This window comes from Lissotriton vulgaris, chromosome 7 (assembly GCF_964263255.1).
Source record: "Lissotriton vulgaris chromosome 7, aLisVul1.2, whole genome shotgun sequence".
NCBI lineage: Eukaryota > Metazoa > Chordata > Amphibia > Caudata > Salamandridae > Lissotriton > Lissotriton vulgaris.
This window is the reverse complement of record NC_141695.1, coordinates 42,034,834-42,061,247: the sequence shown is the minus strand read 5'-3', so window position 1 is coordinate 42,061,247 and position 26,414 is coordinate 42,034,834. Positions and strand designations below refer to the sequence as shown.

At 49.3% G+C, this 26,414-nt stretch overlaps 1 protein-coding gene and 3 non-coding genes across 4 annotated transcripts in view; 2 read left to right on the top strand and 2 right to left on the bottom strand.

The window, feature by feature from the left end:
* LOC147700655 (killer cell lectin-like receptor subfamily F member 1) overlaps positions 1-26,414 on the top strand; it is a 181,294-nt gene that overhangs the window by 130,660 nt on the left and 24,220 nt on the right. The window lies entirely within an intron of this gene.
* TRNAT-UGU (transfer RNA threonine (anticodon UGU)) lies at positions 3,812-3,884 on the bottom strand. Its single transcript has one exon. It is a non-coding gene; the product is annotated as a tRNA-Thr (tRNA).
* TRNAC-GCA (transfer RNA cysteine (anticodon GCA)) lies at positions 23,575-23,646 on the top strand. The gene has a single exon. It is a non-coding gene; the product is annotated as a tRNA-Cys (tRNA).
* Positions 24,415-24,486, bottom strand: TRNAC-GCA (transfer RNA cysteine (anticodon GCA)). The gene has a single exon. It is a non-coding gene; the product is annotated as a tRNA-Cys (tRNA).

Below are 26,414 nucleotides of genomic sequence, written 5' to 3'. Positions count from 1 at the left end.
CTTACAGGCCAGGGGGGCCTTTGCATAACTGTTCTCAGTCCCTGAGCACTTGTGGTGGGTACTTCTGCTTCTGCATTCAGTGTGAGGGCAGGCCCATCAGCCGCTCCCCAGGGGGGCGGAGCCGGCATTGTGAAGACAGGGGCAGCTTGCGCACTTTGTTGACAAGCTTCGGTCCTTCCTGGGCCAGGTGCAGGCTGAGTCATCAGACGCTCCCCAGGGGGGCGGAGCCAGCATTGTGGAGGCAGAGCACATCCTGATGCATCATTCAGGGGAAACTCCCACCTCCCACTAAGGTGTCATCCTGCTATTCACCACCTGTCAACTCCCAGCCCTGTCACTCACACACCCAGACAGTCAGATACACACAAGAGCAGAGGCGGGCTGAAATGGTTAGACAAGCAAATGCTAACTTTCTAAAAGTAGCATTTGCAAACCCAGGATATTAAAATACACTTTACTAAAAGAAGTATTTTAATATTCTGAGTTCAGGCATTCTAAACATGACTCTCTACCATGCTCCCTGAGCCTGCTGGGATTATAGAGTGTAATAATTCCAGCAGCCCATTCTGGCCTAGAAGGGAACGGGTAGCCTTACAATAGTGAAAAACGAATTGGGTTGTCATTCACTACTAGGACATGCCACACACATCAGGGCTTGTCCTACCCTACACTTACAATGCACCCTGCCCGCAGGCCTACCATAGGGGTGACTAATATGAAGTTAAGGGAAGGTTTAGGGGCTGGCAAGTGGGTGCACTTGCCCAGCCAGCATGACAGTACGCGACTGCACGCAGGTTCTGCAATGGCAGACCCTAGACACATTTTACGGCTGCTTCGGTGGGTGGCGCAACCAGCGCTGTAGGCCCACTAGCAGTATTGGCAGTTACAAGCCCTGGCACTCCTGGTGCACTCTACTAGGGACTAACAGTAAATCCAATGAACCAATCATGGACATCAATCACATGTACAGTTTACAGTAGGGAGAGCATATGCACTTTAGCACTGGTCAGCAGGGGTAAAGTGCCCAGAGTCATTAAACCAAACAAAATAGGTCAGGGAGAGTATTGGAGGAAGGCAAAAAGTTTAGGGATGACCCTGCCAAGAGGCCCAGGTCCAACATAAATTACAATATTTTTATTTATGTGTTGGTTTTGAAAACAGATAAATAAATGGCATTGTCATTTATAATGCCAACAGCTTAATCTCTTGCAAATGCGAGACCTATTGCATTTGCACCCACACACACACAGAGCCACACACACACAGACAGAGCCACACACACAGAGCCACACACACACACAGAGCCACACACACACAGACACACACAGAGCCAGACACACACACACAGAGCCAGACACACACACACAGAGCTAGACACACACACACTACGCCACGCACACACTGAGCAACACACACACACACAGAGCCACACACACACACAGAGCCACACACACAGAGCCACACACACAGCCACACAAAAAGCGCTCTGACACCCTGCCTTAGGGTGGCTCGTGGCACTACTCATCCCAACGCAGGCCATCAGCACTTTACATCGCACCTACACATTCTACATTGACGATAAATTGGGTGTGTGTACATCAAAATAAAAAGGTGTTACATACGACCTTGGGGGTTACAAGGTGTAGGACCCCCTCCCGGTGATGTCACGCGCCTTCTGCCCCCCCCCCCCTTGGTGAGCCCCCACCTTTTTTAGGACGTGCGCTCTGGGGTTAAGAGAGGACAAGTTGCACCTTTTCCCCACCCCTCCTTCAGTTAACAAACCAGTGCATTATGGGACATGTAGTCTTGTCTCAATGCTCCTGACACATTAAGCGAGGGTTTGTAAGTGGAAAGATCTGGCGGTCACTATGGGGGGGGGCAGGAATTCTATGTAGAGTGGACGGACTCGCCTGTCATCCTGGCCAAGCACGAGGATATGTGCGGTTTAAAGACTCTGCAGGCAGAGCCCGGCTGCCCGCAGCCTCCCGGGTCTGTCTCATCTGAGACGGCTGCAGTCAGACCCCCAGCTGTCTCAGGCCTGGGTTAGAACGCCCCCAGTTTGCTCGCCCCCGCAGAATCACCGCTGCTGCCTTGAGCTTGCTTTGTGCCACTACTGGTTTCAGCCTAAAGCGTAAAGGATGCTGGAACTTGTAGTTCTAAACCTTTTTCCCACTATAAAGTGCGCATGGGCAGAGCGCCCAGTGGTTCCATTCTGCTGGTTATAGAGCAACTGTGCACAGACTTTGTCCAATCCTATCCCATCGTTCTATGAGGCAGTGGGGAAGTGTTCAAGCATCTCATGGTGGTTTCAGTGGAAGCAATGAGAGGAATGGGCATCAGGTCAAATAAATTAGGATCTATGCAGTTCCTGAAGCCACCGTTGTGGCCCCGCCGGCCACCAAAGGATAGAAAAAAACAAGCACTTGCGTAAACGTTTCTCTTTTAGCCCCGTCCTTTCCAGACTGGGCTCCCGGACTTCCTGCTGACTTTAAAGGTTTCTTATCTTCTTTATGGGGCCTTCTGAACCCATAAAGAAAATAAGAAAGCTTTTACCACAAACGTAAGTCAAGGAACCCAGTCTGAAAAGGACTGGGCTTAAAGAGAAAGAAGAACTTCGCTAGGACCTCTTCTCCAATGGCTGGCCACTGTTTAGGACGCCAGCCAATAATGAAGAGGGGCGGGGCTTAACCTCGCTAGTAGAAAATACCCTATACCATTAAATCTCGCCAGCTCGACTGCGCATGTCTGCGCAGTCTTTCGCAGGCCGAGACCTAAAAAGGGGACACCAGAAAACAAGCATTCACTTCATGGGACAGTGAGCACTGTTTTTATTCTGCATGGCGTGTTTTCTACTGGCTGTGAGATTGGAGGACAAAGCATGTCAGTTCTCATGTGTACCTATATGCAAACTACATTCCTGTTACAGCTGGAGCAACATTGTAGGCCATTAAATCAAACACAAGACATTGGAGAGCATGTGGTATTACCACTAGAGCTGCGGACTTTAGAGCTTAGGAACCAGGTTGAAGACTGAGCATTGGCTCAACATCGTGTAAATATTCACAAATGACTTAAACTTCCTGTTCCTAAAACCAAATCTGACCTTCACTAATCTGACTGGTGCTCATGTAAAGAGCTCCAATGCACGCTATATAAAACTGCGAAAAAAAGCAACGAACATGAGTTCAGTTTGCACCTCAAAAAATAACTTGTCATTTATTTTGTGCGATGGTCATTTACTGGTAATAGCCATGGTGTCACTTAAAAAAAAAAAAAATACTTAGTAATCGCAGAATACTTGCCCTTCTTCGGATTCATTTGTACAACATCTGCGACATGTTAAACATGTGCAGAGTCAAACTGATATAACTTATGATATGTGTCCCGTGTCTTAATTGCTTGATTTTGCTTGCGAGAAAGTGTCACTCGTAGTCGTTGAAATGTCACTCAAAATGTCACTGAAATTACGAAAATGTCTCTCGTAGCAATCTATATGTAACCTTAGCAGCTATGGCAGTGTGAAACAAAGATCCTGTGCTCAAGCTGTGCTTGTTAGGTTGTGTTGCTTTGTGTGTGATTGTGATGTGTGTTGTGTTTTATCTCCAGCTTCCACCCATCTCTTGGCTCCTTGGAGCTTTAGGAACTCGTGGAAACTGCAGGTTGTGGTCGTGGGGTCACCTGACAGAGGGCTGGTGTGTGAGAGGAGTTTTCTCTTTGTCGCACTGGTAAATACAACAAGAAACGTCACTGAAAATATTCATTTTATGCCGTTGAACCAAATTCTGGAATTGGAATAGAAAATACTGATGCGAGGCCCCAGCGAGATTTGAACTCGCGACCCCTGGTTTACAAGACCAGTGCTCTAACCCCTGAGCTATGGAGCCACCTGATGGCTCACGTGACACGTCAGTGCATATAAAGCAGGTACACAGCACACGTGGAGGTGGAATGTGTGTACATTGTGTTCCACTGGGCGGAGTCACCAGCAGAGGCTCTTGTGAGTCCGGACGTCTCGGAGACAGTGAGCAGGATGTACAGACGGTCCCGCCTGACTGCACAGTGACTCACTCACTAGAAACACACCCTGCTCTGTGCTGTGCACCGACGCTGCTCTTCATTAAGATGCACATTTAAGAGCATTACAGATTCACGTACAAAAAAGTGCAAGGCCCGATCAGATATACTCCGTCTCCGCAGTTAACAATCAGAAATGAAGGAACCCGCACCAGTAACGTTAGTGCACTGTTGTCTGCCTTCCCGCACCCTTGCTGCACTCAGCTGTTCCAGGCACCGAAGTGATTTATCTCGTCCCACGAGGGCTGCGCGTGCACAACACTTACTTAACTCTTCAAGCGATGAATTCCGGAAGGTTTTTCCCACGAGGAAGGCTCGTAATTAGCCACGACCTGCAATGCGGTTTACATTGAAATATTGTAAACCTTTAATAATCATTAGGTCCCACCTGGCTGGGTCCAGAGTCCAGGGGCCTCATTTATGAAAAGTGACGCATCGCTGCGAGAAAACAGCGATGCGTCACTTTTCATTGCGACCTCCTTGCGACCCCAATGATGCGTCATATTTACAATATGACGCATCATTGCGCAAGGAATTACAGATACGTCAATATTTCTGACGTATCTGTAAGCGCAAAAGTGACGCATTGCTGGAGTGTGTCACAAAAGTGACGCAACTCCAGCAATGCGTCCTTTCACATGGGGAAATACCCATGTGAAAGGGCTTGCGTCAGTCTTACACCTGCTGTGAGGCAGGCGCAAGATTTTGACGCAACGGCGTCCTAAAAGTGACGCAGTGAAATCTCATATATTTCACTGCGTCACTATTACGAGGCTTTTTGCAGGGGAGCGCCCCCTCTGCATACATTATACCTGATGCAGGTATAATGTAGCGCAGGGGTTTACAAAGTGACGCATCTGCTTAGATGAGTCACTTTGTAAATAGTGCGCAACAGGAGGCATGTTTTGCGTCACAAAAAGTGACGCACCAGCGGCGTAAAAGTGACGCACGGCCTCATAAATGAGGCCCCAGATTGCTAAACTGGGCACAATGAAAACAGAAGCCAGACTTTACCACAGTTTCCATTCCATGCTTCATCACATATAGATTCCAGATGCAATAACACGAGATACTACACAACCAACGGCCCATTACATCACACAGCATTTTAAAGCAATTACATGGGAGAACAAAAAAAATAATTCCATTTTGTTTGCTTTTGAAACATGCAAAATTGGCACCATTGCCTCATGTAACGTGACGTTTGTTCGTGTGTTTTGAGTGTCTGCCATTTAGTGCAGTATTATACCTCTACTTGTACTTTGTACGCTTTTGTAACCTGCACATGTCACTTTTTCCTCTTGTAACTTATCGTTTGCATCCTCTTGTACTTTGTTTGCTCTTGATACATGCACAATTGTCACTATTGCCTCACGTAACGTAACGTTTGCTTTTGTAACATGCGCACTTGTAATTTTTCCTCATGTTTCACTACTGTTCCTGTTGTGAAGCGCTCTGACACCTTCCGGTAAAGTCCGTGCTATATAAAAACCCATAAAATAAATAAACAAATAACAATGTGTGCAGCATTCCTGACACACCCCAGGGGGGTATCTGTACTGAGAAAGGAAGCAGAGGGCCAGCCCCCCTCAGCCACTGGACGCAGAGTGTGTCCGTCTCATACTGGCCCGCCCACCTCTGCCAGCAATGTATGACTGCACGGTCATGCAGGTCATACGTCCTTTAGCTTGTGTGCCGCAGTGCTGATTGGTAGAACAGGTGTATGAGCCTCGTGGAACATTTAACGACAAATGTCCCTGTGCAGTGTCCCTAAACACGGCACACCTGCTTGCCCTCAAAGGATTTCACCCCAGACAGCCTGGCTCAGTGAAAGGCACCCCCTTATATACGAGTGCTGTGCAGCAACGGAGAGGCAGGCAGTCTCCACATGCACAGGCCCGTGTGTGCCAGGAGCCCGCATGGCTGTGCAGCTCCCAGTCCTGATTACAGCTGCTCCCTGATTTGCTAACAGTCTACTTCTTTTGCTCACACCATGATGATTTTGCAGAAGCAAATATTTTCCTATGCAAGAAAACTGTACATAAACCCTCAAATTTGGCACTGAGCCATAGTGCCAATATCAGCAACATTCATCATTTCTCATACAGCAACATACATAAATAAACCACATGACACCTTCTTAGTGGGGAAATTTGTTGCAGGTTTATTTGCACAACCAATATGCCAACACGGTGAGTTATCTTACGGGTGATCCCAGGGCAGGCCGCCTCTATGCCACCTGCCCGCCTGATGAGCCAAATTGCACCGTAGCCATCGCCAAACGGTGATTCCCAATACTCGGAAGGGGCCACACCTCCCATCCGTGGACTGCCAGTCCACTCCCTTGCTCACACCCGCCAAAGGTGGGCGGAGCATTCCAGGCAGCCCCCGGTTAATCAGGCCCACAACCGCCCGTAAGACTAACGGGGCGCCGTAGTTCTTCCAGGGGACACGCTAAGACATCCCTGGGTATCTTTGGCTGAGCACCCTTCTTGTGCTGCTGCAGTATAGTACCCTTCTGTACCTTGCAGACTCTGGATCACCCTGTAACGCCTCCTGAAACACAAAACAATAAGTCAGATTTTCCCCTTCCCCGTACCCCTTTCCTGACCATCCACATGGTAAGCGGTAGGGCGGGAGACAGCGAGACAGGCAGCGATCAAGAGACTGCCCAGTGGGAGGGGGACAGATTTTTGTACCCCTGCCCCCCTCCCACGACCGGAAGTGATGCGGCCGACAGACCCTTTTGGTCTGTCACCCAGGGCGCCTGGGACGCCAACCACTGTGCCTTCCTGTGGCACTAAGGCGGCGGCCCTGTTGGAGGGTCCCCTACGGAGCCCCCGGGCAGCCTTGTCAGAGACCTCTCTGAAGGCTTTCCGATGTGCTAGGGATGCTGCCAAATTTCTTATCAATTTTGGTGCTTATTCAGGATGCAGAATTTTTGGGATTTTGCACATTAGCCTGTAATGGCCGATTTATTGAGAGTCTTCATGGCAACGGCTGCATGAATCTGCATTTACCATTTTGGTACCGCACATTTTGAATTTTGTAGAAAATCTTTAACATTTCGAGTCCTGTCTTATAACTCAATTATTGAGTCTGCTCTTCATTGACTGTATTTTTGATAGACTGTATGGTGCCTTATTTCGGGGAGACGTTGCCTCATGAAATTGAGGTTTGACACCATCTCCAATTCAGCAACCCGTGGGCGTGCTGCTGAGGTGATATTTCTGGGTTTACAATTTTAAGGGTTCCCTGTGCCCACAATGTCAACAGACAGAATCCGGGCACTGCTGACAAAGCATTTATAATGACCAACCATCCTGGACTGCTGTGCATTGGGGGTGTCAGGCTGCCTGCCCCATCACCTACTGCAGAACACCATGTATCCTGCTCTTATAGGGTCTCAGGGGAAGCTCACAGAGCCCAGAGAAGGTAACTGAATGTATTCAGATAAGGTCATTAATCAGAAAAAGGCGGACAAGCAGGCCAGCAAGTAAGACATAGCAGCAACCACACTGTACCGAGGGCTGTAAAGGAGGGGTGCTAGGGGCCTGCATGTGTTTACATGACAACTGGTTAGAAGCTCCATCACACAAGACGTCCTGCACATGCCACTTTAAGGAAGTGTAGTTTACCTTTAAATATTCTAATGCAGAAAAGGTGGGAAGCTGCAGTGAACCAGCCCTGAATCAGCAGGAAAACACCTGTAAACCTTCCCATGAGCATGAAACAGTTCACTGCAGGTAGGAGGATAGATGTAGGAGAGTAGGGTCTGCAATCCTATGATCACCCAGATTTTTTTGCTTTTGTTTCACTGGTTTACGACTTTCTCTGGATGTGGGCCTGCCAATCAGACCCACAGCCTGGCTGTTCTCTTTCTAAATTACCTCATGTACCCTAGGTGCATCTACCAATTGGTACTGGGCCACCTTATCAGACCCTGTAACTCAGGGCATAGGTGTACCCAGGGCTGCCAGGGGCTGCAGCATGTATTATGCCACCCCTGGCTGGCCTCCTAAATTTGACACAACTGGCTGCATGACAGCTGGGGCAAAGTCGTGTAATCACCCTTTGCTGTAGGTGTAGTATACCTATACCTAACCCTAAAATGGACACACAGATTCCTATCAGTCACTCCTATGGCAGGCCTTGACAATCCTGAAGGCAGAGTGCTTGGAATCGTGTGAGATGGTGCTCTGGCATGAGCTGAGCCTGTCTGCAGCTTGCGGAACCAAGTCCTAATAGCTGTTCCATGATATCGCATACCATATACTCTTAAGTGCATTATAATCCTCGCGGTTAAATGCTATCTTTGGTATTTCTTTATCAAAACATGTCGAGTAAGGTGTCATACGAATTGGAATACTAACCCCTCGCCAATTCTGGCGACGGGGTTAGCATTCCACCCTTCTAGAGGGACACAACATGTATGTAACTGTGAACCCCGGTTAAAGTTAACTGAAGCCTCAGCTCCACAAAATGGATGCTGCCACCACAGACACGAGTCTGACCTCCTGCTGCTGGGAGTCCTTCCAGCGAGGGAGGCCTGGACAAAGGGTTTCCTGTCCGGGGCGGTGCTAGCACCGTCCCAGACATGGTTTTGTGTATCCTGGGTAGGCAGGGCTTTTCAGGAAGGTGACTGCTGAGTGGCACCCCGGTGCTCACTACGCATAGGCCAGTCAGAACCAGTTCCAGGGGCACACCAGCCCCTGGCCTGGGGAAGTCCGGCAGGGGAGAGGGGTGTAACCACCCCCCTCCTGGTCCCACCCATAGGCAGGACCTAGTCACCGGGTCAGCCCCCTTTTTTAGTATAAAGATAGGAGCGGGCCCCCTGTTCAAATTAGATCATCTTTGGAATCAAGATACCACTTTCTTCGAAAGGACTTCACGATTTCTTCTTCAAGATTCTCCCTTGTGGGTAAGGAGTAGTCACCCTGCATCAAGCGGGCACCATCCTAAAGAACCCTGCGGTCTGCTGCAAGTCCTTCATCACGAATCCGACGACCCAGCTCGACGAGACCCGGCTTCCCTGGCACCTCTGACCTCTACTCACCTCTACAGCCAAGCTGAGAACCGTGAGTGCGACGAGACCTCGAGGGACCGACGATTGCCAAGACTGCACGACATCTTTACTGCAAGCCCACCGTGTCCTCCACTGGTGAGTGCTTTGGGGTCCGAGAAGCCCCGACCCTGCGCAGCTCCAGCACCCAAGGTCAACCTCCCTGCATCTCCACGATCTGCGTGGGGCCCTTCTGCTGTTTGCTGTGCACCGCGTTGTTTGGCTACTAGCCGGCTGGCTTGTGGCCTTCTGAACGACGCCCGACGACTTCACAACTGCTGGTCTGGTTTCTCCAGACTGGCCCTTGCTTCCTTCTTGAAGAGAGGCACCCCGGACCCTCCTGGTCCACTCCAGACGCCATTTTGAGTCCACCACGTGGGCTTGAATTTGCCAAGGCTTTGTTGCCCAATCCTGGGTCCAGCGAGGCCGACAGCTTCTATCTTCGTGGGACAGCTCGATCCTCCATCCTGGTCGCCGACAACGCCTCCTGGTCCGTGAGATCTTCGAGCTCCAGCGTCACCCACTCACCTTGTCGAGGTGGCTACCATCCGGTGCCCTCCTGGTGCCCCCTGACTACTGGCTAGTAGTCTCGAACTTGGTCCCCTCTGCTTTCAGGTGTCATCTATCTTCGAGATCCATGCTTGGATCCAACTGAACTTTCTTCACTGGTCACCGGCCAGCATCTTTTCTTCCGGCTCCTGGTCCGTCTACGAGGATTCCCGACGTCTTTTCAGACCTATGCAGCTGCAGCCCCTGGGCTAGGTAACTTCGGCATTTCGGTGCCCCAGCATAGCCTCACTATCCAAGGGTCAGAATCTACTTTCGTTTTCTCCCTACCAGGTCGGGTTCGCCAGAGAACACTAACTTTCTACTTCCTAGCTACCATAGACTTTTGTCCGCATCTCGCGTGAGAGTGCACACACTGCACCCGAGTCCCCTAGGCCTCCTAGAAGTAATCTAACGATTCCCTAGTTAAGTCCTAGCGATTCCAAAAGCTATTAGAACTGTACTTACCTGCTAGGAATTTCACATTCCACTTTCAGAGTAAATGGTTTTCCGTGCCCCTCGGGCTTTTTTTTTGTATATACTGTGCTAACTTAAGTATTTTTGTAAGAGTTTTGGTTTGTGCTTAGTACCCTGTCCTCATAAAGAGTACAGGGCTGTTGTGATCTTTAATAAATAACTGTTTATTTTCATAACACTTGTGTGGTGTCCTTTCACTTGGTGTTCAAGGGGTATATGTGTGGTAAACAGCTGGCTTAACACGCCCTCTCGAGTCTTTAGCCTTAGACTGCTCGTATCCATGCTACTAGGATAGCTGGTCTATAAGGTTGACTTACAACCAATCATCAATAAGGGTTGCTGGACTGATACATAGTGTTCACTAGAATAGTGACCACTGCATATCAGGCCACCTTCTCACATTGGTGAGCAGCGGTTGGGATTTGAGCTTGCTGTTGTTTTACCACACGTATCCTAAGAATATCTTGTTGAAAGATCACATAAAGTACTGTTAGGTACATATAACTAAAACTTAGAATACTCTGAGTTCTACTGAACCAGCTGTTGTAGCTCCTCAAGGCTTAGCACACCTTGGCTGCAACTCTAGCAAGGGATCAGTAGGTAACACATAGTGTAGGTAGGTGCATCACTTACACCACACTAGAAACAGTATGTCAGACAAAGGTGGAAATGCTGAGTCTCCCCTTGTGTCAGTTGACCCTCCACAGGTCATCCCTTCAAGATATACTGTGCTTAGCTTCCATGAGTTACGACAAGTATGTACCTCTAGGAAGATTAAGCAGGGGTCTAACCCCACAACTGCTTTTCTGATTGGTCTCTTAGAGACTTATGATGCAAGGAGGGCTGGTAACCCAGACCCTTCTACTTCAGAAGGCAACATGCCCTCCCTACAGGGACCCTTTGAGAGCCAGGACCATCCCCTTCAGGAAGCAGATGATGCTGATGATGAGGATGATGACTTGGGATCTGGGGGTGAGGCAGATCAGGGACAGGTAGAAGTCGTTAGACTAACCAGGACCAACTTAAGCAGACATGAGATGGATTCTAGGGGAGCCCTGGGGCCACTCTCAGGTCAGCTTAACATTGGGAATGGACGAGCTAGGTCTCTATCCAGAGACTCTGGCAGATCCCTTCATACCAATGGCTCTCAACGTTCCTCGCAGAGGGGAATGACATCTCCCCAGAGGAGAATGTATGTAGCTAAGGAAAAGGCAGCCAATCTGAGGATTGAAAGGGAAGAACTTGCCCTGGCCAAAGAAAGGCTTGCCTTTGCTAGAGAGCAACAATTGAGTGGGGCAGTCCCCACTGGTGGCAGCATTGTACCTAGCAATAGGGAAAGGAGTTTTGATACAAAACACCTTGGTAAGATAGTGCCCCCCTTTAAACAAGGGGATGACATCCACAAATGGATTACTGCTTTGGAGAGGGCCTGCACTGTGCAAGGTGTTCCCCCAAGTCAGTGGGCAGCTATCTTGTGGCTCTCCTTTGAAGGTAAAGGAAGAGACAAGCTCCTCACCACAAGGGTAGAGGATGCTAATGATTACCAAGTCTTGAAAAATGCACTGGTTGATGGGTTTGGCCTAACCACTGAGCAGTACAGGGTGCTGTTCAGGGATACCCAGAAAACTCAGTCTCAAGATTGGGCTGACTTTGTAGATTGTGCCACTAAGGCTTTTGAGGGCTGGTTGCTGGGCAGTAAGGTTACTGATTATAAAGGATTGTACAATTTGATGATGAGAGAACAAATTTTAAACAATTGTCAGAACCAGTTGTTGCATCAGCATCTTGTTGACTCAGATCTGACCTCTCCCCAAGAATTGGGAAAGAAGGCAGACAGATGGGTTAGAACAAGAGTTAAACAGAACCAGGGCCAGAATCAAGGTGGTCAGAAGAAAGCAGACCAGAAGGGTAAAGATTCTAAAGGGGAACAAAATGACCAGAAGTCTTCGACAGGTCCCCAACAACCCAAAGAGGGTGGGGGTCAGGCTCCCCAAAAGAAGAAAGAAGGCCAATCTAAAAGGTGGTGCCAATACTGTAAAAGTAAAACTCACTGGTTTAGTGAGTGCACCAAGAAAGGAGGAGGGCAGACTCCTGCCACTGCAGCCCCTAAGGCACCTGTGCCCCCTAGTACAGCCAGCAGTGGTAGTGCACCTCCCAAGGGTTTAGTAGGGTTAACCCTGGGTTCTGAGGGGAGTGACAACTTAGTTGGCACCCTTACTCAGGCTGTCCTTGTCAGTACAGGGGATATGGATATGTCCCCTGACATCAGTCCCAATACTTTGGGCAAATACAGACAGACACCTTTCATTAAACCAAAAATGGCTCAGGCCTATAGGGACACTTGTGCCAGTGTCACAATGGTGACACCTAGCTTTGTGGACCCTGGACAGATCATGCCAGGTACAGAATTCCTGGTGACCAATGCAAGCAATGTCACTACCAATCACAGTATGGCAATTGTAGCTTTCTCCTGGGGAGGGGTAACTGGCCAAAAGAAGGTTGTAGTTAGTTCAGACCTCCCAGTGGATTGTTTGTTGGGCAATGATTTGGAGTCATCACAATGGTCAGAAGTGGAGCAGAGGACTCATCTAGAAATGTTAGGCTTGCCAGCACATGTGTTTGCTGTGACCAGGTCACAGGCCAGAAAATGCCCCACTGAACAGGTGCTGGATCCTGGAACAATGGACCAGACACCTTCCAAGAAAAAGAGCAGTAGGGTTAAGGCTGTGCCTTCCCCCTTGCCCCAGGTTGTGGATCAAGTCTCAGAGGAGGCTGACCTACAGGAATTGAGGGAAACTGAGCCTAGAGAGTTTGAACTTGATCAAGTTGAATTCTTGGGTTCAGGGGGACCCTCAAGGGAAGACCTGGGGAAGGACCAGTTAGACTGCCCTTCTCTTGACCCCCTCAGACAGCAGGCTGCTGCTGAGGCTGCTGGGAACGCCACAGGTACCCACAAGGTATACTGGGAAGATGGACTCCTGTACACTGAGTCAAGAGACCCCAAGCCTGGCATGACCAGGAGGCTGGTTGTACCCTTGTCTCAGAGAGGTTTCCTACTTACCTTGGCCCATGAGATTCCCTTAGCAGGTCACTTAGGCCAGACAAAGACTTGGGACAGGCTTGTCTCACACTTTCACTGGCCTCACATGAATGAGGATACCAAGGAGTTTTGTCGCTCCTGTGTCACTTGCCAAGCCAGTGGTAAGTCAGGTGGCACAACAAAGGCCCCCCTTATACCAATGCCTGTGGTGGGGGTGCCCTTTGAAAGAGTGGGGATTGACATTGTTGGTCCAATGGAACCCCAGACAGCATCAGGGCACAAGTTTATACTGGTGGTAGTGGATCATGCCACCAGGTATCCTGAAGCTATTCCACTTAGGACCACCACAGCACCTGTGGTGGCAAGGGCCCTAGTTGGAGTGTTCTCCAGAGTGGGCTTCCCTAAGGAGGTTGTCTCTGACAGAGGTGCAAACTTCATGTCAAGCTACTTAACTGCTATGTGGAAGGAGTGTGGTGTCAATTACAAATTCACTACACCCTATCACCCACAATGCAATGGGCTTGTTGAAAGGTTCAACAGGACCCTAAAAGGGATGATTCATGGACTACCTGAAACCCTCAGGCGTAGATGGGATGTCCTGATGCCCTGCCTTCTGTTTGCTTACAGAGAGGTCCCACAAAAGGGGGTTGGCTACAGCCCTTTTGAACGTTTGTATGGGCATCCTGTAAGAGGCCCCTTGTGTTTGGTGAAGGAAGGATGGGAGAGACCTCTCAAAAAGCCTGCAACCAACATAATGGACTATGTACTTGGTCTCCGCTCCAGGATGGCTGAGTATATGGAGAAGGCATCTGAAAACCTTAAGGCCAGTCAAGAACTTCAAAAAGCTTGGCATGACCAAAAGGCTGTCCTGACTGTTTACCAGCCTGGACAGAAGGTGTGGGTGTTGGAGCCAGTGGCCCCAGCAGCACTCAAAGACAAATGGTCGGGCCCCACACAATTCTTGAGCAAAAGGGAGAGGTCACCTACCTGGTGGACCTTGGTACTCCCAGGAGTCCCCACAGGGTACTCCATGTCAACAGGCTCAAAGCATATGTCGACAGGAAGGACATGAGCTTGCTCATGGCCATAGATGAGGGACAGGAGGAAGAGAGTGACCCTCTCCCAGACCTGCTCACTCAGAATCCTGATGATGGGTCAGTAGATGGTGTTGTCTTTTGTGGCAGCCTCTCTGAACATCAGCAGAAAGACTGTAAACAGGTTCTTCAGTCTTTCAGACATATGTTCTCTCTGACACCCAGTCAGACCAATTGGTGCACCCATGAGGTTGACACTGGTGACAGCCTGCCAGTCAAGAGTAAAATCTACAGGCAGCCTGATCATGTTAGAGACTGCATAAAAACTGAAGTGCAGAAAATGTTGGAATTGGGAGTCATTGAACCCTCAGATAGCCCTGGTGCTAGTCCAGTAGTTCTAGTGCCAAAGCCTCACACCCAAGATGGTAAGAGAGAGATGAGGTTTTGCGTAGACTACAGGGGTCTCAATGCAGTCACTAAGACTGATGCCCATCCAATACCAAGGGCAGATGAACTTATAGATAGATTGGCTTCTGCCAACTACTTAAGTACATTTGACTTAACAGCTGGGTATTGGCAAATCAGGTTAGCTGAGGATGCCAAGCCCAAGACAGCATTTTCAACCCCTGGTGGGCATTATCAATTTGTGGTAATGCCCTTTGGTCTGAAAAATGCACCTGCCACCTTCCAAAGGTTGGTGAATCAAGTCCTTACTGGGCTGGATGACTTCTGTGCAGCATATCTAGATGATATTGCTGTCTTTAGCTCCACCTGGGAGGATCACCTGGTCCACCTGAGGAAAGTGTTGGAGGCTCTGCAAGCAGCAGGCCTCACTATCAAGGCCACCAAGTGCCAGATAGGGCAGACACAGGTTGTATACCTGGGCCACCTTGTAGGTGGAGGCCAGGTTCAGCCACTGGAGAGCAAAATACAGTCAATCAGGGACTGGGCTCCTCCAACCACCCAGACTCAGGTTCGAGCTTTCTTGGGCCTGACTGGATACTACAGAAAGTTTGTCAGGAACTATGGTTCCATTGTGACACCATTAAATGAACTGACAAGTAAGAAAATGCCAAAAAAGGTTCAGTGGACAGCAGGCTGTCAAAAAGCATTCGATGACCTAAAGCAGGCCATGTGCACAGCACCTATCCTTAAGAGTCCAGACTACTCCAAACCATTCATTGTCCAAACAGATGCTTCTGAATTGGGTGTGGGAGCTGTTCTTTCTCAACTGAATTTTGATGGTCAGGATCAGCCCATTGCTTTTATAAGCAGAAGGCTGACCCCCAGAGAGAAGAATTGGTCAGCTATTGAGAGGGAGGCCTTTGCTGTGGTTTGGGCCCTGAAGAAGCTGAGGCCATACTTGTTTGGCACTCACTTCAAGATTCAGACCGACCATAAGCCCCTCTTGTGGCTAAATCAGATGAAGGGTGAAAACCCCAAACTGCTTAGGTGGTCCATTTCCCTACAGGGGATGGACTTTACAGTGGAACATAGACCTGGTACTGATCATGGTAATGCCAATGGGCTCTCCAGATATTTCCACTTAGAACAAGAAGACTCACCTGGTCAAGGTTAGCTTATTGTCCCAAAGTTTGGGGGGGGGGGCATGTAGAAGAGTAGGGTCTGCAATCCTATGATCACCCAGATTTTTTTGCTTTTGTTTCACTGGTTTACGACTTTCTCTGGCTGTGGGCCTGCCAATCAGACCCACAGCCTGGCTGTTCTCTTTCTAAATTACCTCATGTACCCTAGGTGCATCTACCAATTGGTACTGGGCCACCTTATCAGACCCTGTAACTCAGGGCATAGGTGTACCCAGGGCTGCCAGGGGCTGCAGCATGTATTATGCCACCCCTGGCTGGCCTCCTAAATTTGACACAACTGGCTGCATGACAGCTGGGGCAAAGTCGTGTAATCACCCTTTGCTGTAGGTGTAGTATACCTATACCTAACCCTAAAATGGACACACAGATTCCTATCAGTCACTCCTATGGCAGGCCTTGACAATCCTGAAGGCAGAGTGCTTGGAATCGTGTGAGATGGTGCTCTGGCATGAGCTGAGCCTGCCTGCAGCTTGCGGAACCAAGTCCTAATAGCTGTTCCATGATATCGCATACCATATACTCTTAAGTGCATTATAATCCTCGCGGTTAAATCCTATCTTTGGTATTGCTTTATCAAAACATGTCGAGTAAGGTGTCATACGAATTGGAATACTAACCCCTCGCCAATTCTGCCGACGGGGTTAGCATTCCACCCTTCTAGAGGGACACGACATGTATGTAACTGTGAACCCCGGTTAAAGTTAACTGAAGCCTCAGCTCCACAAAATGGATGCTGCCACCACAGACACGAGTCTGACCTCCTGCTGCTGGGAGTCCTTCCAGCGAGGGAGGCCTGGACAAAGGGTTTCCTGTCCGGGGCGGTGCTAGCACCGTCCCAGACATGGTTTTGTGTATCCTGGGTAGGCAGGGCTTTTCAGGAAGGTGACTGCTGAGTGGCACCCCGGTGCTCACTACGCATAGGCCAGTCAGAACCAGTTCCAGGGGCACACCAGCCCCTGGCCTGGGGAAGTCCGGCAGGGGAGAGGGGTGTAACCACCCCCCTCCTGGTCCCACCCATAGGCAGGACCTAGTCACCGGGTCAGCCCCCTTTTTTAGTATAAAGATAGGAGCGGGCCCCCTGTTCAAATTAGATCATCTTTGGAATCAAGATACCACTTTCTTCGAAAGGACTTCACGATTTCTTCTTCAAGATTCTCCCTTGTGGCTAAGGAGTAGTCACCCTGCATCAAGCGGGCACCATCCTAAAGAACCCTGCGGTCTGCTGCAAGTCCTTCATCACGAATCCGACGACCCAGCTCGACGAGACCCGGCTTCCCTGGCACCTCTGACCTCTACTCACCTCTACAGCCAAGCTGAGAACCGTGAGTGCGACGAGACCTCGAGGGACCGACGATCGCCAAGACTGCACGACATCTTTACTGCAAGCCCACCGTGTCCTCCACTGGTGAGTGCTTTGGGGTCCGAGAAGCCCCGACCCTGCGCAGCTCCAGCACCCAAGGTCAGCCTCCCTGCATCTCCACTGTGTCGAAGGCTGCGGAGAGGTCGAGGAGGATGAGGGCGACTGTGTCTCCATTGTCCAGAAGAGTTCGAATGTCGTCTGTTGCTGCGATGAGGGCGGTCTCAGTGCTGTGTTTTGCTCGGAAGCCGGACTGTGAGGAGTCGAGGGATTTGTTGGCTTCGAGGAAGGCGGCGAGCTGGTTGTTGACAGCTTTTTCGATGACTTTGGCCGGGAATGGAAGGAGCGAGATGGGGCGGTAATTTTTGAGTTCAGTGGGGTCCGCTGTGGGTTTTTTCAGAAGGGCGCTGAGTTCAGCGTGTTTCCAGCTTTCCGGGAAGGTGGCGGAGTTGAAGGAGCAGTTGATGACGTCTCGGAGGTGCGGTGCTATGATGGAGTCTGCTTTGTTGAAGATGTGGTGAGGGCAAGGGTCTGTGGGGGATCCTGAGTGGATGGAGTTCATCAGGCGGATGGTGTCCTCAGTGGAGATTGGGTTCCAGTCATTAAGGATGTTCGAGGGGGGTGAAGGTCCAGCAGATGTTTGGGTGGGTTGGTCTCCGGGTTGGTTGTCGAAGCTGTTGTGGATGTCTGCAATTTTATTGTGGAAGAATGAAGCTAGGGAGTCGCAGAGGGCTTGAGAGGGGGTGATGTCATTAGAGTTGGCCGAGGGATTGGTAAATTCCTTGACGATGTTGAAAAGTTCCTTGCTGTTGTGGGCGTTGTTATCTAGTCGGTCCTTGAAGGCGGTTTTCTTGGCCTTTCGGATCAGTTGGTGGTGTATGCGGGTGGCGTTTTTGAAGGCGTCCTTGGTGCTGGTGGTTGGGTCTTTTTTCCAGGCCTTCTCAAGGGAGCGGCAGAGTTTCTTGGATTTCTTAAGATCATCGTTGAACCATGAGGCCTTCTTGCTGCCAAGTTTGCTTTGTCGTTTTTTCAGTGGTCCTAGGATGTCGGCGCTGTTGGATAACCATAGGGTGAGGTTGGTGGCGGCTTGGTTGGGGTTTGAGGAGTGAGTTGGGGGTTTAGAAGAAGCGATGAGGAGATCTGGTCGATGGTGATTTTGTTCCAGTTTCTTTGCAGAGTTGGTAGGGGGTGGTTGTTGGGTTTGGGCTTGTTGTAGGTGAAGTGAACGCAGCTGTGGTCAGTCCAGAGGAGAGCCGTAGTGTGGCTGAAGGAGACATGATTGCTGGAGGTGAAGATAGGGTCGAGGGTGTGACCTGCGATGTGGGTGGGGGAAGTGACCAGTTGTTTAAGTCCGAGGTTGGCGAGGTTGTCCAAAAGGGTGGTGGAGTTGCGGTCGTTGTTCTTTTCAAGGTGAAAATTGAGGTCTCCCAGAAGGATGTAATCTTTGGAGGGGAGCGCGTGTGGGGTGATGAAGTCCGTGATGTCCTCACTAAATTGTGCGCGGGGTCTTGGTGGCCTGTAAAGGAGGGTGCCTCTGAGTGTGGTCTTGGGGTCGATGTGGATCTGGAAGTGAAGGTGTTCAGACTTGGCGAGATTGACGTCTGAGCTGGTTGAGATGTGGATGGATTTCTTATGGACGATAGCGATTCCTCCTCCTGTGTGGCCGGTACGGTCCTTGTGTATGATCTTATAATCTTCTGGGATGGCAATGGTGATGTCTGGGGCGGAGGAGGCGTTCATCCATGTTTCTGTTAGGAAGGCGACGTCCGGAGAGATGGTGTCTAGTAGATTCCATAGGTCAATGGCGTGCCTGTGGACCGATCGGGTGTTGAGCAAGATGCATTGTAGGTGGTTGGGGTCGGGAATCTGTGGTGTGGTCGTAGCGGAGTTGTTGACGGTGCCGATGAATTTGCAGGAGTAGCATGAGAAAGGTCCATGGGTGTGTCCAGGAGCGGCTTGGACGCAGTTGGGGGAGCGGCCGGGGTTAAGGGCTAGGAGGGTGGTGGCATCGTAGGTAATGCGGGAGGGCTGGGCAATGCGGGGGCCAGGGGGTCTGGCGCTGGGCGCGGTCCAGGCGCGGACGGGTGTAGACGGGCTTACCTTTGGCGCACCTTCGGCGCGAATGGGGCGCGTGGACGCTGCGCGTGGGGACATTGGCCATAAATGGATGGTGGAGGGGGCGGAGCGTGGGAGGGTCAGCTGGGAGGCGGGATCGTGGAGGCGGGTCAGGGGATATCACAACACCAAAATGGAGGGCAGAAACGAAAGTGAAAACTGCGAGGGCACAGCACAATGCACGCCAGCAAGCAGTCTAAGGCTCCTAGGTACAGCAGACTAATTCTCCACTAAAAGCGCTATTAACCAAGCAAAGCACAAAGCGCGATGTAAATGATTGGTATAAAAGTATCCTAAGCAGCTACAATACTCGCTGTTGTAATCACAGCGCTACAAGCACAAAGCGCGGTAAAATGAGTGACACAAAGTATCCAATGCAGCTACAATACTCGCTGTTGAAATCACAGCGCTACAAGCACAAAGCGTGGTAAAATGAGTGACACAAAGTATCCAATGCAGCTACAATACTCGCTGTTGAAATCACAGCGCTACAAGCACAAAGCGCGGTAAAATGAGTGACACAAAGTATCCAAAACGCTACACCAGCAATATCTTCAAAGCGCGGTTTATCTGTTTGGCGCTACAATACCAGGCGCAGTCTGTAGGTCTGTAGGTGCAAGGGGCTTCAGCTGCGTTGTAGGTGCTGCAAATCTATTGAGCAAGGGAGCGTGGGGGAGCGACCGTTTGGGATGGAATCCAGGCGGTCACACACACAGTGAAAAAGTTAAGTTGTTGTGGTGCATTGACTGAACGAGAGAGAGCAGAACTGAGCCATATCTCCTAAGAAGTGGCAAACTTCTATTCTCTCCCTGCACTGTTCATTTTGTGCCGCCAGCATAGGCACCCTGCGCCATGTAATGTAATGTATGTGGTCTTGTAAAGCGCACTGCTGCCCTGAGGCGTCGTGGCACTGTAGACCTCTGGGGAACCCACCCTGGCTATCCCTGTGAGATGGTCCCTACTGGGTATCTCCAAGGTGAAACCAGGCATCCCCGGAGAATGTGAGGGGCCATTGTAGAGATGAGGCAAGCTAATGCCCAGAGTTGCCGAGTGTGATCCCTGGTTTGAGTAGGCACCGAGGCGAGAATTATCGAGTCCGCTGACCCTGGAACACGACCCTGCCACGTCAGGAAATTAACCCTGGTCCCGGGCCGTTCTCTGCTTCCGGGTCTGCCACCTCTAACCAGTGAGCCACACCACTCCACTCCATGGTGCCAGGCAGTCTGGATTGTGGTCAGCATAGTGTTATATGCAGTAAGGAGTCCCTTCCTGCACAAAAACTATGGTTTACGTCATTTTCCACTTTGTATATGTGATGTAGAATGCAGCACACAGGCAAAGAGGAAAATCATGGAGAAATGAAGACATTTTTAGGTTTCGCCTGTCGAAAGCTGCGCAGCAGCCTTTCGCGCAGGCGAAATCTTATGTCTTACACCGTGTGGCTTTGTTCCGCTACTCTGTTCCATTGGCTAGCTCCATAAATGGAGGCTAGCCATTGGAACAGACATCTGTCCGTCATTGCCGGAGCAGATTTGTGGGTGTTCCTGAGAATTTTTCGCTTTTTGTCCACGTCATGCTCCCTACTCCGAGCAGGAGTGGGCTGCGCAATTTCAGTATCCTTGCAGGTAATCGGCATTTTCACTATTTTTTTATACCGTTCCCGCCCCCCTCCTGCTGTCCGTGTGCCCGTTCCCGCCCCCCTCCTGCTGTCCGTGTGCCCGTTAACCCGCCACCCTCCCGCTGTCCGTTTGCCCGTTCCCGCCGCCCCCCCTCCCGCTGTCCGTGTGCCCGTGCTTAATGCTGTGGATTGCCTTCTCACGTACTTTTTTCAGGCTGTTTTTAACTAGACGTTTGAAATCTTCTTGGCTGCCTGTTGTCTCCTAACGCCTCTTAGTAAGCTATGTGGTGTGGGTTTGCTCGCTTGCAGTGTCAGGTCTGCTCACTCTTTCAGTTCCCTCTTCGAGCTTCCCATTTACTTTGATTGCTTCTCGGGTCCACAGCAAGAATGGAAAGGTAAGACGAATAGATCCACCCAGGAGGGTCTGTGCCCTTCGACTGTGAAGGTCTGTCTCTGCAGACCCACAGTGGTCTAACTCCAAATGTGAAGCTGTGTCTCCCTTTGAATTTGCTATTTTTCAAGTCTGACGTGGATTTGAGACCCTAGGAATGATTACAATTTGGGGCATTAATGATCTTCGGGAAATTAAGAAACCTTCATTCAAATGTGGTTATTAACGAGCTGTGATTCCTCCGGGGAGCTCTTTTTAACTAGTGCAGGGATTTCAGCAAGTTGCTGAAAAGTGTGGCGGGCAAGTGTGTGTAACAGTAACAATGTCCGTAGGCAATGCTTAGTATCTTCAGGAAAGTCTTAGGACAATTATAACAACCATACGTAGAAGCCAGTGGTTACTTTTCAACTACTGTAACTAGTTCTGTACTGTATCAGGGTCTGGGCGCCTTAGTGGAAGGATAAAGTGTCAAGTGTGAACACTATGCTCAAAACCCAGTGTTTGTTTTTTCAGCAACCGTGTCTCTTACTCTGTCCTTGGATGGGGGAAGCACACACAGGGTCTAGGCAGATTGTGTTTGGTGACTGTGCCTTGGAGCAGGCGTCCTCTTTATTTCTGCATTGGGTGAGAAGCAGCGGTTGCACTTCTTGGTGAAGAGGCAGAGGCCCTCCCAGCTCTGGAGAAATAGAGGAAAGCACAGAGAGAGCGAAGTCACATGAGCCATCATGTTTTTTTTTCTTTTGCAGTTTTATATAGCGCAAACTCAACCCGAAGGTATTGTTACATTACTGACGGACACATTCATTTTAGGCACAGATTAAGTGTTTTTTGCCCAGAATCACAGTGTGTTGAGCAGACGCCGATACGCCAGAGTCGGCAGCTCTGATCGTTACACCATATCGACTTGGCAGCGCAGCGCTGGGGGAACCAGTGCAGTGGCTAACACAGAGGCATGTGCGCCCCGGATGTCACTTCGCAGGGGAACTCTTAGATGCACGGGAGGAGGCGCATGAGCCCTCACACTGGGTCAGCACTATGAGCCTGGGGACCAGGTGCAGGGGTGAAGTCTTGACCCGACAAATTGAGATCCTGGACCGTCTTTACAGTTGATTTCTGAAAGAGACAAAAACATTACAGTTATAGGCGTGGGTTCATGACTAGGCTGCAAAAATGTCATTTTAATCCGAACGCCTACCCACAGCATCAGAGCGTACGGGAGCCATGAAGAAAGGGGTCAGGGGTGGCTGAGGGATTCCCTTTTACTGCCCCCTCGCTGTGCTTGCTTCCCTGCCCCTCGCTGTGCTTGCTTCCCTGCCCCCTCGCTGTGCTTGCTTCCCTGCCCCCTCACTGTGCTTGCTTCCCTGCCCCCTCGCTGTGCTTGCTTCCCTGCCCCCTCGCTGTGCTTGCTTTCCTGAGTGTGTGTGTGGCTTTGGGTGGGTGCACATAAATACAAATTTTGTCATTTACAATGCCAATAGCGCAAATTTTTCAAAAGGCGAAACCATTGCATTGTAAATGCTTGTTTTCCTTGTTACGCCTGCTCCAAGGAGGTGCAGGATTTCGGTGCAAATCTCTTTCTTCAATTCTTTGTAAATAGGGATGTGTGTCAAAACCCTTGGGTGGTTGCTTGGTAAAGAACATGCACCATCCACGAAACATTGCCTTGACGCAAAGTAATGGAAAGCAACACATTATGCTGCGTTGCGTTCTTTGGGTTACAATCCCACGCAGATCACAATTTGTGCTGGTTCGTACATCCCACCAGTAGGCTTTGAGTCGAGTCTGCATTAAAAACATAACAGTAATCCCATGCAAAGTCTTGGCAAATCTGGGCCAAAGACTGCAAGCCAAAAGGGCAAGTAACGTTTGTACCATACCATGTTTTAGTTAGTAGACAAGACACCGGGTGTTAGCTCCTTCCCTTCCTCCCACATGCCCCCTTTGCCCTCCAATACCCCCCTCGGCCCCACCCTGTTAATCGTAAATGTGCACTGTGGTCCAGTCTAGTTTCTTTTCATACATGTCCTGTCTTCATTTAGCCTCATTTCAAGAGCTTCCAGCGTTTGCAAAGGTTTATATTTAAAATGTCATGGTGAAAGAAATCTCAATATTGGCTACTTTTAGTTCTTCCACAATTCTGCACGGCTGCCTTACTGCCAACTTAAAGTGAATCTCCAAATGTGAGATATAGGAGTGCAGTTGTACATCGAGGGGATAGGTTACTAAAATGAAAGTCACCGTACGGGAACAGCTGGGGATATAGCTCAGTGGTAGAGTATTTGACTGCAGATCAAGAGGTCCCTGGTTCAAATCCGGGTGTCCCCTTCAATATTTTTAACTGTGATACTTTATTTCACATTATTTCTTAGGTTTAAAAAAACACAATGGGTTCCCTGGTGTTAAGCGTCAAGTAAAATTAATTTTCAACAAATTAAAAGTGGAAACTAATCTGGCATATGACCTATCCGTGTGAAGTGTTACCAATGTCGACATGTTAGTGGATTTTACGACACCATATCATGCATGCCCACAGATGCAATGTTAATAGAATTAACGTGACAATAAGTGAAAGCCCGATTCTTGCGGCAGGCGTCTTGAGTAGCCCGCGTTGTTAACAATATTAATGTTCGGTTGTTCCGAACACGTTGCACGGCAGATCTCACGCGCACCTGGCGCTGTTTGGGAAAGCGCCTTGTATGGGAGTTAGGCGCTTTATGATCTGATCGGCTGTGATTGGAGGGGAAGAGAGCTCGATCCAGACTGGTAAACCTGTGTACGTACTGAGTGTAACTTAGATTCAGTTTATACATTAAAGCACACACTTCAAACCCTTTCACTAATGACACGTCACTCTTATCTCCGTAGTGCTTTCCTTTCTTAACACTAAAGAAATGAAGCGAAGGCGCTAAAAAACGGACGTTCCAGTTAAGTCAACGTTAAATAACAAAACTCTGAATATCGGACCAGTTGTGGCAAAATATGATCAGAAAAGCGGATATTTCTTGGAGAGACCGATTGAAAAAACTAAACTAGTATTTAAATCTAGGTGTTTTGTTGTTGTAAGGAACAATTGGAAATTTCTTAAAACTTTGAAGGGGACACCCGGATTTGAACCGGGGACCTCTTGATCTGCAGTCAAATGCTCTACCACTGAGCTATATCCCCAGCTAATGAAAGGTGCTATCTTGAGTTTTTATCACTGTTGCCAGAATTGGCGTTAGTGCTGGTGGTGTTTAGCGTCAGTATGTTAGCAGCCCCCACCCACCCCACTGACTTTTTTCTCTGAATTCCATCACTTATCACCCTTTAACAGTGACCCTCAGTCTCCATAACCACTCCCCCACATACATTTCTTTTATTTTTTAGAGCTGCTACTCAGACCAGTGTAGGGTGTTGTAGAGCTTTACATCACACAAAAACAATGAACACAGGTGTATAAATCGGTGTATAGGACATGATACATAGGAAAGAGGACTACGCGGTATAGGAGTTCCGTGCCATTCAAACTGGGTATAGTTTAAGAGGGCTTGAACTGGAGAAACACAAACTCAGGGGCATATTACCAACGAGTAGGGATATTTATCGCTAACTAGGCTTTGCAATGTTTTTTTATCACTAAGCAGCGCCGGAAATTATCGCTGAGGTAATGTGCTATTACAACGTTTATCTCCAAAGTGATACTTTTTCCGGCGATAGCGTGAATATCGCTAAGAATACAGTGATATTCACGCATTAGCGATAAAATGCTCTTAGCCATGTTATCCACCTTCCATTGGATAACATTGCTAAGAACTGGCCTGAGCAGGCGTTAGTTTTTGGCGATAGTGGGAATATTTCCATCGCTATGCCTGCCTTGCTAATAGGCGATAGCGACGTTAGCGACTGCTTTCAGTCGCTAACAGGTTGGTACCCCCACTTTGCATGTCATTAGAGATAAATATCGCTGACATGCAAAGCGGGCCCCAAAACCGCTTGCTATCGCCTAAAAGCTGTCGCTAACTGCTGTTAGCGACAGCTTGCTTATAGAGCAATAGAATTATCGCCGCTTAGCTCCCGCTTTCGGCCACTAAACCGGATATAATTGCCTTTCGGCCCCCTTGGTAATATGCCCCTCAGTATTTAACCGCATCGCTGCTGCAGCGATTTTTGCGCTGTGCGGCTTTTTCGATTTACCGCGTTACATGACGAGCACAGCTCGTCATCAGCACACGCCACCCGTGGCTGATGACGAGCTCAGCTCGTCATCAGCAGCGAAGGGGTTAAAATGGGCCACCTTGGTTGAGGGTTGTCTTTTCTAATAAGAATTGATTTCTACCCAAATGAGCCCAATTTGCAACATTAGGATAATTAAAAACTGGTGGAGAGGTCAGCACTTTAACCGACACCTCGCAGTTTCCATGCAGCTCTTTGGTGACTGTTAATAACTCACTGTTCTATATTAGGATTTTAATTTATAAATTGCAAGGAATAAAAGGATCTCTCCAACAAAAGCAGTAACCCACTGAACATTTTATGGACGTCTGTGATCTGCATGGTCCACGTGCGTATCAGCCGGCATATTAACCGTCTGTGCTACTTTATGAGCCAAATCACAATTCACAGGTTTAAACATTATCTTGTACCTAGATGCCAAGGTTACACATAGCTTGGAGTGAGAACACTTAAAACTGGCACCAAGTGAGCAGCCTTTTACCTTCACTATCTCAACAAGCGTTTCATTATAGGAATAAAAGCAATCCTAGCATATAACCATGACTGAGTCAAGTCAAGTCAAGTCAGGAGATTTGTATAGCGCGCTACATACCCGGAGGGTCTCAAGGCGCTTAAAGAAGGGAGGGGAATTACTTGTCAAATATCCAAGTTTTAAGTTACTTTCTGAATGCTAGGTGGTTCTGAGTGAGACGAAGGTGGGTGGGGAGTGAGTTCCAGGTTTTAGCTGCGAGGTAGGAGAAGGATCTACCTCCCATGGTGGTTTTATTGATGCGAGGAACGGTAGCAAGGGCTTGGTTGGAAGATCGTAGCTGGCGAGAGGGGGTGTAGAAGGAAAGTCGTGTGTTGAGGCATTCGGGTCCAAGTTCGTAGAGTGCTTTGTG